Below are 15,414 nucleotides of genomic sequence, written 5' to 3' on the forward strand. Positions count from 1 at the left end.
CTGTCTCCACCATCACCAACACACACACACCCGGGCTCCAGGCAGGACACGCCCTCCGCTCCAGCGGGCCCCTCTGTCAGCCCGGCTCCCTCCGGCCCCCGGGGTGTGGCCGCCCACCGGCCGGCAAGGAGTCTAGGCCCGGCGGGGACGCTCCCGCCGCCGCCGCCGCCCTCTGCCCCGGCCAGGTGCCCGGTTCCCGGCGACGGCAGCGCTTCGGCCGCCGCCCCCACCCCTTCCTCCCGGCTGTGCGGAGACAAAGCCGCGCACACGCACACGGGGGCTACGCGGGGCTACGCGGCTGCACACCCGCCCTCACACGCGCACACACGGGGACTCACAGTGGCGCGCGCGCACACACACACACACCGCCACAGGTTCCAGCCACAAGCGAAGCCACTGGCACACACCCTCATCCAAATGTACATACACTCGGCTACACATTCAGACACACCCTCTCATAAACACATTCACGCTTAGACACGCGCGCACACACACTGCCCAGTCCAGACGCGCGGAGACACACAGGGCACACACCCTCTCACACACACACACAGATGCACACCCGGTGCACACACGCACGCGCGTGATCATCCACTTGCACAGACCCACGGGCACACGCGCGCTCACACCCAGCACACACCCGGCGACGTGGACCCCGACACACATACCGCGCCAGCACTGAGACGCACAAACCGAGGTCCGGGGCTCCCGGCTCGGGCGCCCGCCCCCCGCCTCGGTGCTGTCCAGCCCCCCGAGCCTGCCCGCCGGCCTGTCAGTGCTCGAGGACGGGAAACCGAGCCTGGAGCCCTCGGCGATCACCCTCCCCACACACACCAGCCCAGACGCGGCGGGGTCCCCGGGGCCCGGAGGAGGCGGCGGGGGCGGCTAACCTGGCGGCGGCGGCGCGGCTTCCGGGCGCTGTCTGTCCTCGGTCGGTGTGTCCCGCGGCCGCTCGGCGGGCTCCGAGGCGCACTTGAGCTGCGCACAAATGCCCCGCTCACTCGCTTGCTCGCTAGCTCCCTCCCTCCCGCGTCGCAGCCCCCTCCCCGCCCGCCCCCCTCACCCGGTCTCCCCCCTCCGCCCCGCCCCGGCCGGCTCCCCGCGAGGAAGCGGCGGCGATCCCGGCCGCCGCGGCAGCCACGGGCGAGCGAGCCAGCAACCGGAGGAGCGCCGCCCGAGCCGCCCGAGCCGGGGCCGCGCGTAGGGAGGGGCCGCGCGGGCCCCTGGGGAGAGGAGGAGCGGAGGGGGCTGAGCCCTGCGAGCCCGCCTGGCGCTGGTGACCCGCCGCCCGCTTCCCAACGTGCGCCGGCGCCTACCTGTGCCGCCGCGGAGCTCGGAGGCTGGGGCGAGCGGCGGGGCGACGAAGAGGAGACCCCACCCCGGGCCCCCTCGCCCTTCCCGTCCCAGCCCGGTGGGCTCGGGCCCCGCCCCCCGCCTCCTCCTGGTCCCCGCCAGCGCCAACCTCGGTTTTCCCTGGCCCAGACGCGTCGGCTCTCCGCCCGGTGCCCCGGGCTAACCCCACGGCCCGGCGCCCAGCTCGCCGGCCTCCTCCACCTCCAGCCCTGACCTGGCCGACGCCCACCCGCCTCCCCGCCGCCCTCCCATTGTTCCCGCGGCCCGAGCTCGAGGAAGACCGCGCCGCGCATTCCTACCCCCCCTCAGGTGGCGATACCTCTGGACCCTTGGGGAGAGGATCCCCAAGGGCTGGACCCTGGCTCTGGGCGCCGACGCCCACCCAAAGTAAAGAGCTTTCCTAAATTAGAGTTAAAATCACCACTGCCCTTATAGGTGCTCCTTCAGGTCCTAGTAAAGACTGAGGCTCGGGGCGGGGGGGATGGGGGGAGGAACCACCCCAAGGTCAGCAAGCCCGAGATAGCAGCGAGGAGAAGGTGGGGAACAGATTAGATATCCACATTACATAGAAGAAGAAACAGGGAATTCCTGCCCAGGGCTCCTGGGACAGGGGCAGGCCCTCCAGAACTGCAGGGAATAATGAGCCTGACCTCCTTTGTTAGATACTACATAAAACACAGAGACGTGGAAGAAGCACTTTCAGCGGTTTTACTGGATGAAAAGGCCTACTAAGTGCAGGAACTCTCACCTACTTTGTCTCACTTAGCCCTGACCGTGGTCCTATGCGGCAGCTGTGATCAAACCCATTTTATAGATGAAAGCTTGTCCTAGGTCTCTCCAGCAGGCAGCGCAGAACCAAGATGAAGCCCAACAATTATTCAAGTTCTTCACTGCGATCCCCCCTCCAGTATAGGATACTAAGTGCCAGGTGAGCAGCTAAGAACATAAGAAATCAAGGAGGGCGGGCCTAGTTTGGGCCTGGAAAGACTTCCACAAACTAAAAGAGGGCAGAAGTGAGGGCACTGAGACCCCAAAGCAGGACTGAGTATGGCTTGTCCAGGGGAAAATTATAATTAATCATGAGAACTAATCATAGCTAATGTGTTTGGAGCACTTACTGTATTCCAGGCACTGTTCTAAGAGCTTCACTTGCACTAACTCATTTACTCCTATAACAACACTGTGGGATGGAGGTTATTTTTTAGGAAACTGAAACACAAAGACATTACATAGTTTATAAAGTGGCAGAGCCAGGATCCAAACCCAGGAAGCTGATTCCCAAGCCTGCACTTAACTACCACAGACCAGACAGAAGCAGGCCTGAATGCGAGGCAAAGGCATTTGAATTCTTAGGGCACCCACCACAGCAGGACTCTTTACTTGCCATCTTCTGTCTCGCTGTGTGTACCCAGTACCCAGTACACAGGGCCTGGAATGTAGGCTCATCTGTTAAACTATTGCATGACTGAGGCTGGAGTGCAGAGGGCCGTGTGCAGGGCTTGGTTGCACCTCTCTCTGCTGTGCTGGGCATTTTTATCAGTGGTTTTAGATGAAGCAGAAGAAGGCATGAAATGCTAATCATATCTACAGCCATCAGGAAGTTGGGAGGGCCCTCAAACACTCCAGAAACCAAAATTAGTTTCCAAAAGATCTCGGCAGCCTTGGAGCTGAGCTGGAACTAACAAGATGAGGTACCACAAGGGATAAATGTAAACTCCTGCCCCTCAGTCCAAACGGCAGCAGTCCCACAGAACTTTCTGTGATGATGGGAATGTCCTAAATCGGCATTGTCTGATGTAGTAGCCACAAGCCACCTGTGGCTGTTGAGCCCCTAAAATGTAGCTCCTACAACTGAGAAACTAAAATTTTAATTTCAATTAATTTAAAATTTTTAATTTTAACTTTTTTTTTCTTTTTTTCTTTTTATGTACTTTAAATGTAAATTGTCACATGGGGCTAGTGGCTGCCATATTGGACAAGTGCCCAAAATACAGGGTAGAAAGAATCTAGATTAAGAGCAGTTTCGGTGAAAATGACTTACAGGTTTGAATTGACCTCAAGCTCAACAATGCAATGTGGCTACAAAAAAAAGAAAGAAGGAAGGGAGGGAAGGAGGAAAGAAAAAAGGAAGAAGAGGAGGGACTCCCCTGATGGCGCAGTGGTTAAGAATTCGCCTGCCAATGCAGGGGACACGGGTTCAACCCCTGGTCTGGGACGATCCCACATGCCGCGGAGCAGAGTCCGTGCTCTGCAACAAGAGAAGCCACCGCAATGAGAAGCCACCGCAATGAGAAGCCACCGCAATGAGAAGCCACCGCAATGAGAAGCCCGCGCACCACAATGAAGAGTAGCCCCCGCTCGGCAACTAGAGACAGCCCGCGCGCAGCAGTGAAGACCCAACACAGTCAATAATTAATTAATTAATTTTTTTAAAAAAAGGAAGGGGAGGAGAGTGAACATGATAAACTGCATCAAAGAAACAAAAGGCTAGACCTCTGTGGTTCTAACTCTGTTAGCCTCTGTTAGGGGCTCTATGCTGCCCTGGGCCAATCACACCTGGACCACGGGGCTCAGCTCTGGGCCCCACGTTCTGAGGAGTAAGTACACTGTCACACTGGAGCAAGTCTAGAAGAGACCAGAATGCTGAGGACCTGGATGCCATGTTGTGTGGTGAATGATTTAAATATCCTTGAGAAGGTAAAGCACTGGAGGATATAGTGGCTGTCTCCAAACATCTGAAGGGCTGTCATACAGAAAGGGGATTTGATTTGTTTCTTATCATTTAGGTCTAGTAAACAAAATAAAAACCTCTGCGAACCCCTAAGCCCCCCTCTCCATGTCTAATTCCTCTTTCTGTTCCCCTCAGCACTTAATCCACCCAGGACCTGGCTCATATTAAACACAAATTTGCTGACAAAGGGATGTGATAGAATTCCACTCAGCTCCGGTGGGTGGACATCCAGGAGGAGAACTTCAGCTTATTATAAAGATCTCTGACAGTCAACACGATCCAAGAAAACAATGGACCACCCTGGGAGTGATGAACTCCCTGCCAATAAATGTATTCAAAGAAAGATTGGGTCTTCAACTGGAGGCTGAACTAGGAATCAGATGACCCCTCAAACCGAAAAATGAGTAAGTTCTATTAGGAGGGGAAAGACAAGATCAAGGCCGTGCTTCCAGACAGTTACCTGGCTGTATATATAGAACAGATTGATATGAAGGGACCAGAGGCAGGGAGGACCAGTTAGGAACCATTGCAGTGGTCCAGAAGATAACAGAATAGATTAGGTGGCAGTGGGAATGGAAAGCCAAGGACAGGTGTGTGGTGACAGAAGCACTGGCCCTGGGCTGGAAGTCAGGAGCTACAGGATTTAGTCCTGCCTCTGCCATTAACTTATTGTGGGGTACGGGGTAAATCCCTTCCCTTCTCTGGACTTCAGTTTCCCCATCTGTGAAATGCAGAATAATCTCCAAGTCCCTGCTAACTCTGGATTCTGTTTATGGGAAAGAGATTATGAAGGCTAACTGGGACAATGTAGTAGACAGCCTTTATATGCTTCAAAGGAACAATATCACTAGTCTCATACTATCATTATTATTACAAAGGCTGCCTCCCCAGAACTTGGTGACGAGATTGGTAGGAGGGGACAAGGAGGAGTCAATGGACTGCATGTGTAGGGGGTGGGGTCAGGGGACAAGGACCTCCAATCTTTGGGGAGCGTCAGCTAACCTCTCTACTCCTCCCCCAAGATCTGTGAAGGCAGCGTGCTGTGTGCTGTCACCACATGAACTGCTTCCTCATTCCTTTGAGCCACACCTCATATTTGGCTAAAGGAAGCAATCAGTTCTAGGAAAAGTTAGACTCTGTTCCCCTCCTTTTAACGATCCCAAATGACACCGGTTGTGGTCCTTCCCTTAAATAATAAGTATCATCAACGCATATGAAAACAGCCAATATTATTGAGCACTATGTGCTAAGCACTTTACTTACATAGCTTTCTCACCCTGGGAGGTAGCTCTAGTTATTATCCCCATTCTATAGATGAGGACACCGTGGCGCATGGAGATTCACAATTTTCCCACAGTTGCATAGTTTATGAGGGGGATTCCAATACAGGTCTGTGTGATGTCAAGCCTGCATTCCTAGAGGCTTCTAGCATTTTACTATGTATTTTTACAACAGCTTAGGGAAGAGGGCAAGATCAGTACGGTCTCCAGGTTACAGGTGGGAAAACGGAAGCTCAGAAAGTTTAAATTAAGTCACTTGGACAAGTTAGTAAAGGCTTTCAACGTGCAGTTCACACTCTTTCTTGTTCTCTGTTCCTCTCCTATGACCCAGCAGTGCTTTCCTCCTTCCCTGCACCTTCCAGGGCCTCCCCAGTCTTCCTAGGCCTGATCGGTAGGGACTTGCCCAGACCATTTTACTTGTCCTTTTCCTGGGGCAGGGGGAGGGAAGGATTTCTGAAAGGCAAAAGTTAACTCCCATCTCCTCACTCACCACCACCAGCACACACACACCCCAGCCCAGGGCCTCGAGGTGACAGTGCTGAAGGCTTACAGAGTGAGTCACGCAGAGCTGACCTGCCAGTCACTGGAGCATCAGGTGCTAAGCTTAGGTTAGAAGGGTGGAAAAGTAGGCCAAGTGTTCTCATCCCCAGGAGCACGGCCCAGTTGCAGCTCGGGCCCCCCCCTTACTCATCTCATCCCCAAATACTGCAAACATTTAGGGGACACTGTGCAAGGCCTGGCAGAGGAGACATGAGAAATCAGAATGCATTCCCACCCTTCAGAGGGGATAGGACAGTGAGTACAAAATAATATATACTTATAAAGAGTGATGGGGGTACATGGTGATGAATTCCAAGGAGAGAAGTTCACAAAGGAGTTGAGATCAGAGTGGAGTCTTAAAGGGTAAGTTGAACATGCAGAGGTAGAGGGGCACTCCAGGCTGCAGGAACGCACAGGCAGAAGCGCTAAAGCTTAGATGTATTTGCACACCATCTAGCAGGCAATAGGGAGGTATGGAGTGCACTATGGCTTTGAGAAAGACTGCCTGAGTTTGAATCCTGGCTCTGTCCCTTCTCAGCTATTTGACCTTGGGCAAGTTACTTAACCCCTCTGGGAGAGATATCATTGTCTCCTATTATTTGCTCTCCCCCTTCCCAGTAAGCTTACACATTCTAGCCAGTTGCCATGTGACTCCAGAGGGAGGAGTACACTTCCCCAGACCAATGTCAGACTTGATCACATGACTTACTTTGGCCAGTGGAATCTGAGCTGCAGAGATACATGCCAGTTCTAGGCAGAAACTTGAAGAACCATTGCATGTTTTAGTCTAAAATCAAACTCTTTAATCTCTGCCACTGGAATGGCATGACCTGGATGGGGGCTGTGCCTTCAGCCTGGACCTTAGAGTGAAAAGACACAGAAAGCAGAGCTGCAGCCAACAAACAGCTGCCCCACAGCTGCCCCACAGCTATCTATGTGTAATCTGAGGGAGAAAACTTTGTTGTAAGCCACTGAGATTTGGGGGTTGTTTGTTGTCACATCATAACTTAGCATAACCTAGTGATTTTAGTAGTACTTACCTCATAAAACTGTTGTGAGGATTAAATAAGATGATCTTGTGAAAAAAGTATAACCATTTCATCAGAAATTGCGTTATAAAATGATCACTCTGACCACACATATATGGACATTTGATATACAACAGAAATGACATTTGCAAAAGGCTCGCAAAGGATGGTGTCACAGGTTGAATAGTATCCCCCCAAAATTCATTTCTACCTAGAACCTCAGAATATGACCTTGGGACTTCCCTGGTGGCACACTGGTTAAGAATCCATCTGCCAATGCAGGGGACACGGGTTCAGTTCCTGGTCCGGGAAGATCCCACATGCCTCGGAGCAGCTAAGCCCGAGCTCCACAACTACTGAAGCCTGCACTCTAGAGCCCGTACTCCACAACAAGAGAAGCCACCACAATGAGAAGCCCGTGCACCGCAACAAAGCATAGCCTCTGCTCACTGCAACTAGAGAAAGCCCGTGTGCAGCAACGAAGACCCAATGCAGCCAAAAAAAAAAAAAATGATCTTATTGGAAATAGGATCTTTACAGATGTAATTAGTCAAGGATCTCAAGATTAACTCATCCTGGATTTAGAGTGTGCCCTAAATCCAATGACTGCTATCCATATAAGAAAACAAGAAAACACACAGAAACAAAAAGAAGGCAATGTGAAGATGGAGGCAGAGACTACTGTGCTGTGTCTACAAGCCAAGGAACACCAAGGATTGCTGGCAAACACCTGAAGGTAGGAGAAAGGCATGGATATTTTCTCCCTCCCCCCATGAGGAACCAATTCTGTCCACACCTCGATTTTGGACTTCTGGCCTCTTGAACTGTGAGAGAATAAATTTCTGTTGTTTTAAGCCACCCAATTTGTCGTAATTTGTTATGACAGCCCTAGGAAATTAATACAGATGGATTATTTTTAAGTGATACTGAACAATTGGTTATTCATTTGGAAAAAAATAAAATTGGATTCCTACCTCATAGCATACATAATAATAACCTGTTGGATTAAAGACCTAAATTTGAAAAGCAAAACCTTAAAATCTTTAGAAGTAACTAAAGAAAATCATATTTAGGACTTCAGGATACAGAAGAATTTCTTAAACAAGACATAAAAATCATAAATTGTATTACTCTGGGTTATCCATAGAAATAGAACCAGTAGGATATATATTCTATATATCTACGTCTATATCAATAGATAGATAGATTTATTATAAAGAATTGACTCATATGGTTATGAAACCATGCAACTGAGATGGGACTTGAACCCATAGGCTGGGACTCGAACCCAGCCAGAACCCACCATCTTTTTTTTTAATATATTTATTTTATTTATTTATTTTTGGCTGTGCTGGGTCTTCGTTGCTGCGCACAGGCTTTCTCTAATTGCGATGAGCGGGGGCTATTCTTCACTGTGGTGCGTGGGCTTCTCATTGTGGTGGCTTCTCTTGTTGCGGAGCACGGGCTCTAGGCACGTGGGCTTCAATAGTTGCAGCATGCGGGCTCAGTAGTTGTGACTCGTCGGCTTAGTTGCTCCGCAGCATGTGGGATCTTCCCGGACCAGGGCTCAAACCCGTGTCCCCTGCATTGGCAGATGGATTCTCAACCACTGCACCACCAGGGAAGCCCAACCTACTGTCTCTTAATTGAGATCACACACTTGGTCCCTGGACTTAATGAAGCTCAGGTTCTTTATGTCTCATCGCAGAAAGAATTCAGTGAGAGACAAAGTGATAGGTAAGAAGTGGATTTTTTTTTTTTGGCTGATCTGGGTATTCGTTGCTGTGCACGGGCTTTCTCTAGTTGTGTCGCTGTGGTGCGCAGACTTATTATGGTGGCTTCTCTTGTTACGGAGCACGGGCTCTAGAGCACAGGCTCAGTAGTTGTGGCACACGGGCTTAGTTGCTCCAAGGCATGTGGGATATTCCTGGACCAGGAATTGAACCCATGTCCCCTGCATTGGCAGGCAGATTCTTAACCACTGCGCCACCAGGGAAGTCCAAGAAGTGGATTTATTTAGAGAGAAACACACTCCACAGACAGAGTGTGGACCATCTCAGAAGACAAGAGGCCCCAAAATATGGGGTGGTTAGTTTTTATGGGCTGGGTAATTTCATAGGCTAATGAGTGGGAGGATTATTCCAACTATTTCAGGAGATTTCCACGAATTGGGCCACCGCCCATGTTTTGACCTTTTATGGTTAACCTCAGAACTGTTATGGTGCTAGTGGTGTGTCATTTAGTATGCTAATATATTACAAAGAGCATATAATGAGGCTCAAGGTTTACTGGAAGTTGACTCTTCCACCATCTTGGACCTACTTGGTTCTAACCAGTTTTTGTCATGTCCTATGGCTATGTCATTCTTTTATTTTTAAATTTTATTTATTTATTATTTTGTATTTTTTTAGTTTTATTTTTGGCTGTGTTGGGTGTTCCTTGCTGTGTGCGGGCTTTCTCTAGTTGCGGTGAGCAGGGGCTACTCTTTGTTGAGGTGCGCGGGCTTCTCATTGCGGTGGCTTTTGTTGCGGAGCACGGGCTCTAGGCGCACAGGCTTCAGTAGTTGCAGCGCATGGGCTCAGTAGTTGTGGCGCATGGGCTTAATTGCTCTGCAGCATGTGGGATCTTCGCGGACCAGGGCTCGAACCCGTGTCCCCTGCATTGGCAGGCGGATTCTTAACCACTGCGCCACCAAGGAAATCCCACCACCCTTACCTCTTACTTTTCTTCTCTCTTTTATTTCCTGACCCCCTTCCTGCTCTGCGCACAGTCCCCTCCCTCTGGGGGCAAAATATGGGATAAAACAAATCTAAATCAAACAGCTTCTAGATCTCATCACAAGAAGCCCTCAAAGTGGGGTGGAAACGAGAGGGGGAAAGAATCCTGGAGGCAGAGAAGAGGCTGCTTAGCGACTGCTGGTGAATCCACGGAGAGTACTGTGTCAGTTACCTACCTCCAACCCACGTCCAGCTCTTCCTTTTCCTGCCTGTGATCACAGAATTTTGAAACATCAGAACTGCAAAAGTCCTTGACATTCATCTACTCTGCCTCCATAAGTTTGCAGCTGGGAAAGTGACACAGGGGCACAGGAAAGGAAAGCAACTAGCTATTGTCACCCAGCAAGTCAGTGGCTCAGCAGGAACTAGAGTCCTAGGCCTCCTGACCCCCGATCAGTGATTGCACTTTCACCTATACCACACTTGACCTTCCTTCCTGTGGTCACTAGTCCCTCCCCTTGATTCCTACCTACCAGCTTTGGGAGGACATCTAAGCATTCCCAATCTGCCCTCCCATCCCCCACCCCCCAAACCCCACCCCCGAGTAAGCATAGGGTCCAGTGAAACAGGGGCAGAAGGGACAACCCACATCAGAAGGGAGGGCCAGCCTTAAATCCTAGGGACATATTTGGCAGTGGTGGGAATGGTGAAAGTGTCACTCTGGCCCACAGGGAGACCAGTCTCCTCTTTGGAGAGCTCCATTAGAAGCAGCCTCTGTTTCAGCAGGCCATCCTGGCGGGACCCCTCCTCACCCTTCCAGCCTAGCTGGCTGCCTGGAGGACCTACCTCACTCCGCCAGCCGTGGACTTGCACAGAGGCCACCCAGGCGCAGGATGGTCCATGACTGCCGGGGGCGGGTGGCGGGGGGGTGGGGTGAGGAGGAAGGGTTTCCAGAGGCTCCACTTTCAGTCCTTCTCCTCTGCTCCACAAAGGGCCACTGTCTGAGCACAGAGGGACCCTGGAGGGAGGCCTCCCAAGGTGCTCGGCAACAGGGCCGGGTTTCATCGCGCTGGGCCTCCTGGCCAAGTAAACATCAGGGTAGGAACAGGCCCAGCAGTTTCTGCAGACAGGGTCCTGGCTCCGGGCTGGCTCAGTGGCATCCTCACCCAGGGCTTCCCTGAGACGATAAGGAGGGCCAAGGTCATTTACCCACTTTTCTCCAGAAATGGAGTCAGGATAAGGAGCTGGCTCTATCTTAGTCCACTTCCCATTGTTCAAGGAGCAGAGAACCATCCTATTCCCGTCTTAAGAAGTAGATGTTTTACAAGAAATTTTTAAATTAGTTCAGAGGGAAAAGAGAGCTCCGTGAGCTTGAGTAATCAGGGAAGACTTCCTAGAGGAAGTGTGATTTAGGTGTGATTCTGCCTCAGTGTGTAGGTGTAGGTAGAATCTCCACAAACAGACAGGAAGGAGAGAGGCATTTCAGACAGAGCACAGAACTGGCAAGTTGTGGTGGCTGGAAAGCAGCAGTATTTGGGGTAAATGAAGAGACCTATTTGGCTAGGGTAGAGAATTAACACAGGAGAAGGTGGAAAATAAGGCTAGAAAGTTTGGTTAGGAACTAAACCTCAACTAGTCTTAACAGCCATGTGGAGGAGTCCTTACGGTTTCCAAGCAGAGTGGTGATGGGGTTCTAAAAGCAGAATTTTTGAAAGCTTAGTCTTAAGATCTTACGAAAGAGGCCTCAGGTTGAGCCTCAGTCCTCTGGGAGAACTTGGGCTGGTTATGGCCTCTCTTGGGGCTTGGTTTCTTCATCTTTAAAATAAAATCGTTATACCAGAGAATCTTAAAGCCCTTTCCATCTCTGAAGTGCAAGGATTCTCTAATGGGGCAACATGGACTATAGAAAATGAAGGGAGGAGAGGCCGTGGCCACACCCTGGACACCTCTGGGCTGCATTTCTGCAATGATTCATCTGCTTAGAGCTGTCATGCCACCACCATCGCTGCCAGGCACTATGCTAAGTAGTTCCTTTTTTAAAAAACTTCATTTTTGTGAACAGAAAATGCATGTACATTCTGCAAATTTTAAGTCATAAAAAGATATATGTATGGTAAAAATAAATTTCCTTCCTTCCCCTCTTTCCAGCCACCCATTTCTTGTCCCGCTGTACCCTGAGTATGCTTTCACAGATAATCCATGCATTTTTAAAGATTCTATAGATTCTTTTTCTTTATGCAAATGGGAGCATACTAGACACACCGTTCTGTACCTTGCTTTTTGACTTGAAAATTATGGAGATCTTTTCATATGAGTCTATAAAGAGCTGCCTCATTCTTCGTATGGCAGGACCATGATTTATTAAACCAGTCCCCTATGGATAGATATTTAGGGTGTTTCTTTTCTATCATAAACAATGCATCAATGAATATCCTGAACATACATCATCCAGCATATGCTGGAATAGGTCTACAGGATACATTCCCAGAATTGAAATTATGTGCTAACTTCTTTATATGACTTAATACTCTCAAAAAGAGTTTAAAGTGATCATAATTATACTGATTATGCAAATGAGAAAACTGAGGCACAGAAAGATGCATTAACTTGCACAAGTCACACAGCTCTTACATAGTAGAGCTGAGATTCCAATGTGGACAGTCTGACACCAGAGCTAACACACTCAGTCATTCCACTAGTGGTTCTGAAACTTTAGTACACATCAACATCACTGGGAGGGCTTGTTAAAACATAGAGTACTAATAGTTTCTGATTCAGCTCATCTATGGTGGAGCCCAAGAATTTGCATTTCTCACAAGTTCTTAGGTGATCACTCTTTGAGAACCACTGCACTACAATAGCTCTTCCACCTTCAGCTGTGCACGTTGTCCAAAAAGAAAGCAATTGGTACTCAGTAACTGGCCTTGATAGGACCAGAGTTGAGAGGCACAGGAAAGGATTCCTGGAGCCCATCTATCTAAGCTCTTTGAAGGCCCTGCACAGTGCCTGGCACATAGTATTCAAAAAATACTTGTTGAGGGCTTCCCTGGTGGCGCAGTGGTTGAGAGTCTGCCTGCCAATGGAGGGGACACGGGTTCGAGCCCTGGTCTGGGAAGATCCCACATGCTGCGGAGCAACTAGGCCCGTGAGCCACAACTACTGAGCCTGCGCGACTGGAGCCTGTGCTCCGCAACAAGAGAGGCCGCGATAGTGAGAGGCCCGCGCACTGCGATGAAGAGTGGCCCCCGCTTGCCACAACTAGAGAAAGCCCTCGCACAGAAACGAAGACCCAACACAGCCAAAAATATATTTAAAAAAAAAAAAAAACCTGTTGAATGAATGAATAAGTAAATGAGGTATAAGTACTCCATGCAACTTGTTGCTGTCTCTTTTCCCAGCCCCTGAGAGCCCCTGCCCTGGGGAAGCTCCACTGCCCACACTGGCTGAGATCCAGCTTCATGTTGTGAGAGCCTGCTATGGACTGAATGTTTGTGTTCCTCCCCACCCCAAATTCATATGTTGAATCCTTAACCCCTGATGCGATGATATTTGGAGATGGGACCTTAGGGAGGTAATTAGGTGTGGAGGAGGTTTTGCAGGTGGGGTCCCCACAATGGGATTAGGGTCCTTATAAGAAGAGAAAGAGACCAGAGCTCCCTCTCTTTCTCCACCATGTGAGGACACGGTGAGAAGGCAGCTATCCGCAGGCCAGGAAAAGGGCCTCATCAGGAACCAAATCCACCTGCACCTTGATTTTGAACTCTCCAACCTCCAGAACTTTGAGAAACAAATGTGTGTTGTTTAAGAACTCAGTCTGGGACTTCCCTGGTGGCGCAGTGGTTAAGAATCCGCCTGCCAATGCAGGAGACACGGGTTTGAGCCTTGGTCCGGGATGATCCCACATGCCACGGAGCAACTAAGCCCGTGTGCCACAACTACTGAAGCCTGCGCTCCTAGAGCCCGTGCTCTGCAACAAGAGAAGCCACCGCAATGAGAAGCCCACGCACCGCAACAAAGAGCAGCCCCTGCTCGCCATAACTAGAGAAAGCCCATGCGCAGCAAAGAAGACTCAACGCAGCCAAAAATAAATAAATAAATAATAATTAAAAAAAAAAAAAAAGAACTCAGTGTATGGCATTTTGTTATAGCAGCCCAAGCTAACTAAGACGGAGCCCTTGGGAGCAGAGCTGTTTATTTCCTCCCATTCCTCCCTTAGCTTATAATGAAATCAATGAAGCTGCTAGACCTCTGTTATTAAAGAAAAGGCAGCATCTTAGAATGCTAGAGCTCGATCGAGATAAGCTAGTCCAGTGCTCTCATTTATTATTATTAATAGCAAGAGCTATAATTCATAGCACACCCATGCGCTTGACATGCTTGCTTTTTTTTTTTTACTTCCCTCTAATCTAATTCCCTGTATTTCCTTTCCCCTTATTCTAGTACACAGCCTCTTCTTCCATTCCATGCAGTTGATGTGGCCAGTACACACACACACACACACACACACACACACACACACACTATGGGAAAGATTTAAATTCGGGAGTTTGTGAGGAGACCTGAGCTCTTGCTGCAAGAGCAGCAAGGCACTGACAGAAACATCCCACAAACAGGAAGAAACAACGTTTCCAGGGTCATGCATTGTGGCAGCCACACACCAGCCCACCTCCTCCAGGTGCTGACTCTGTTACAGAATTATACCCCTGAGCTCAGGGCCTTGAGGACCCCGACAGCGTCTCCCAGCTGCTCCCTACCTGGCCTTGAATCCTGCTCCTGCTGCCTCCCTCTCCCACGGGCCTCCATCCTGGGTTCCCTTTCCTGCTGGCGGCCTTGTTATGGACCCCCCCGCAAGGCCAGACTTATAGCTGAAAATGTCTAGGCCCCAGGCCCCTGGAGAAGTAACACTTCAGAAGCCATTTGTTGGGCAGCTGGAGAGAAGGAGGTCATCAGGGAGAGAATTTCAGGGGCCAAGTCAGATTCAGTTGGTCAGCTGTACTTCAGGCAGCAGTCTGACTCAACTGACATTATCGAATGTAGAGGAGGCGGCGGTCAGGCAGGTGCAGCCAGACACAGACGCTGTCCATCGAGCTGAGCCAGGCAGAGGCGGTCAGGAAGGGACAGTCAGGCGGACTCCGTCATTCAGAACCCGGTGCCTGAGATCCAGTTAGACTCAGACGAGCAGCCAGAACCAGCCAGCCGCAGCCGCAGCCTCAGCCACCGCAGTCTGGCAGATGCGGTCGGTCCGCCCATCAGGCGGGCTGATCCCACCTGTCAGATGGCCAGTCAGGAGGGCCCCACCAGGCACAGAGGCTGTAATGAGGCCAGTGCAGTCAGGGTAGCCAGCCAGCTTGTCAGCCAGCCAGTCAGGGGACTCGGGCAGACGCGCGGGCCTGGCCGTAGTCAGAATCAGCTGCTCAGGCTGTCTGCTTAGCCCATTCAGCAGAGTTGGGGTCAAAACGCTGGCACAGAGGTATCAGTGAACTGGTCAGTCAGTCACAGAGGGCCTCGGTCAGTCAGATACAGCTTGTCGAGCACCGATGGAGTCCGGTCAGTCAGAAGCAGATCGACTCAGTCAGACACGCCCCATCAGGCCCAGATGCCATCAGCCAGATAGGGCAGTCAGTCAGTCAGTCAACTGCGGTCAGGCAGACAGATCACGCGGTCTTGGTCCACCAGGCATCCATGAAATCTGTGTTCAGTCCGACACAGCCAGACAGACACGGATTATCAGGCAGTGATGGCGTCTGTGGTCACTGAGACACAGT

At 50.6% G+C, this 15,414-nt stretch overlaps 1 protein-coding gene across 2 annotated transcripts in view; it reads right to left on the minus strand.

Moving 5' to 3' along the window:
• Positions 1-15,414, minus strand: part of CNBD2 (cyclic nucleotide binding domain containing 2) — a 177,973-nt gene that overhangs the window by 65,867 nt on the left and 96,692 nt on the right. The window lies entirely within an intron of this gene.

This window comes from Eubalaena glacialis, chromosome 13, assembly GCF_028564815.1.
Source record: "Eubalaena glacialis isolate mEubGla1 chromosome 13, mEubGla1.1.hap2.+ XY, whole genome shotgun sequence".
In the NCBI taxonomy this organism is placed as follows: domain Eukaryota; kingdom Metazoa; phylum Chordata; class Mammalia; order Artiodactyla; family Balaenidae; genus Eubalaena; species Eubalaena glacialis.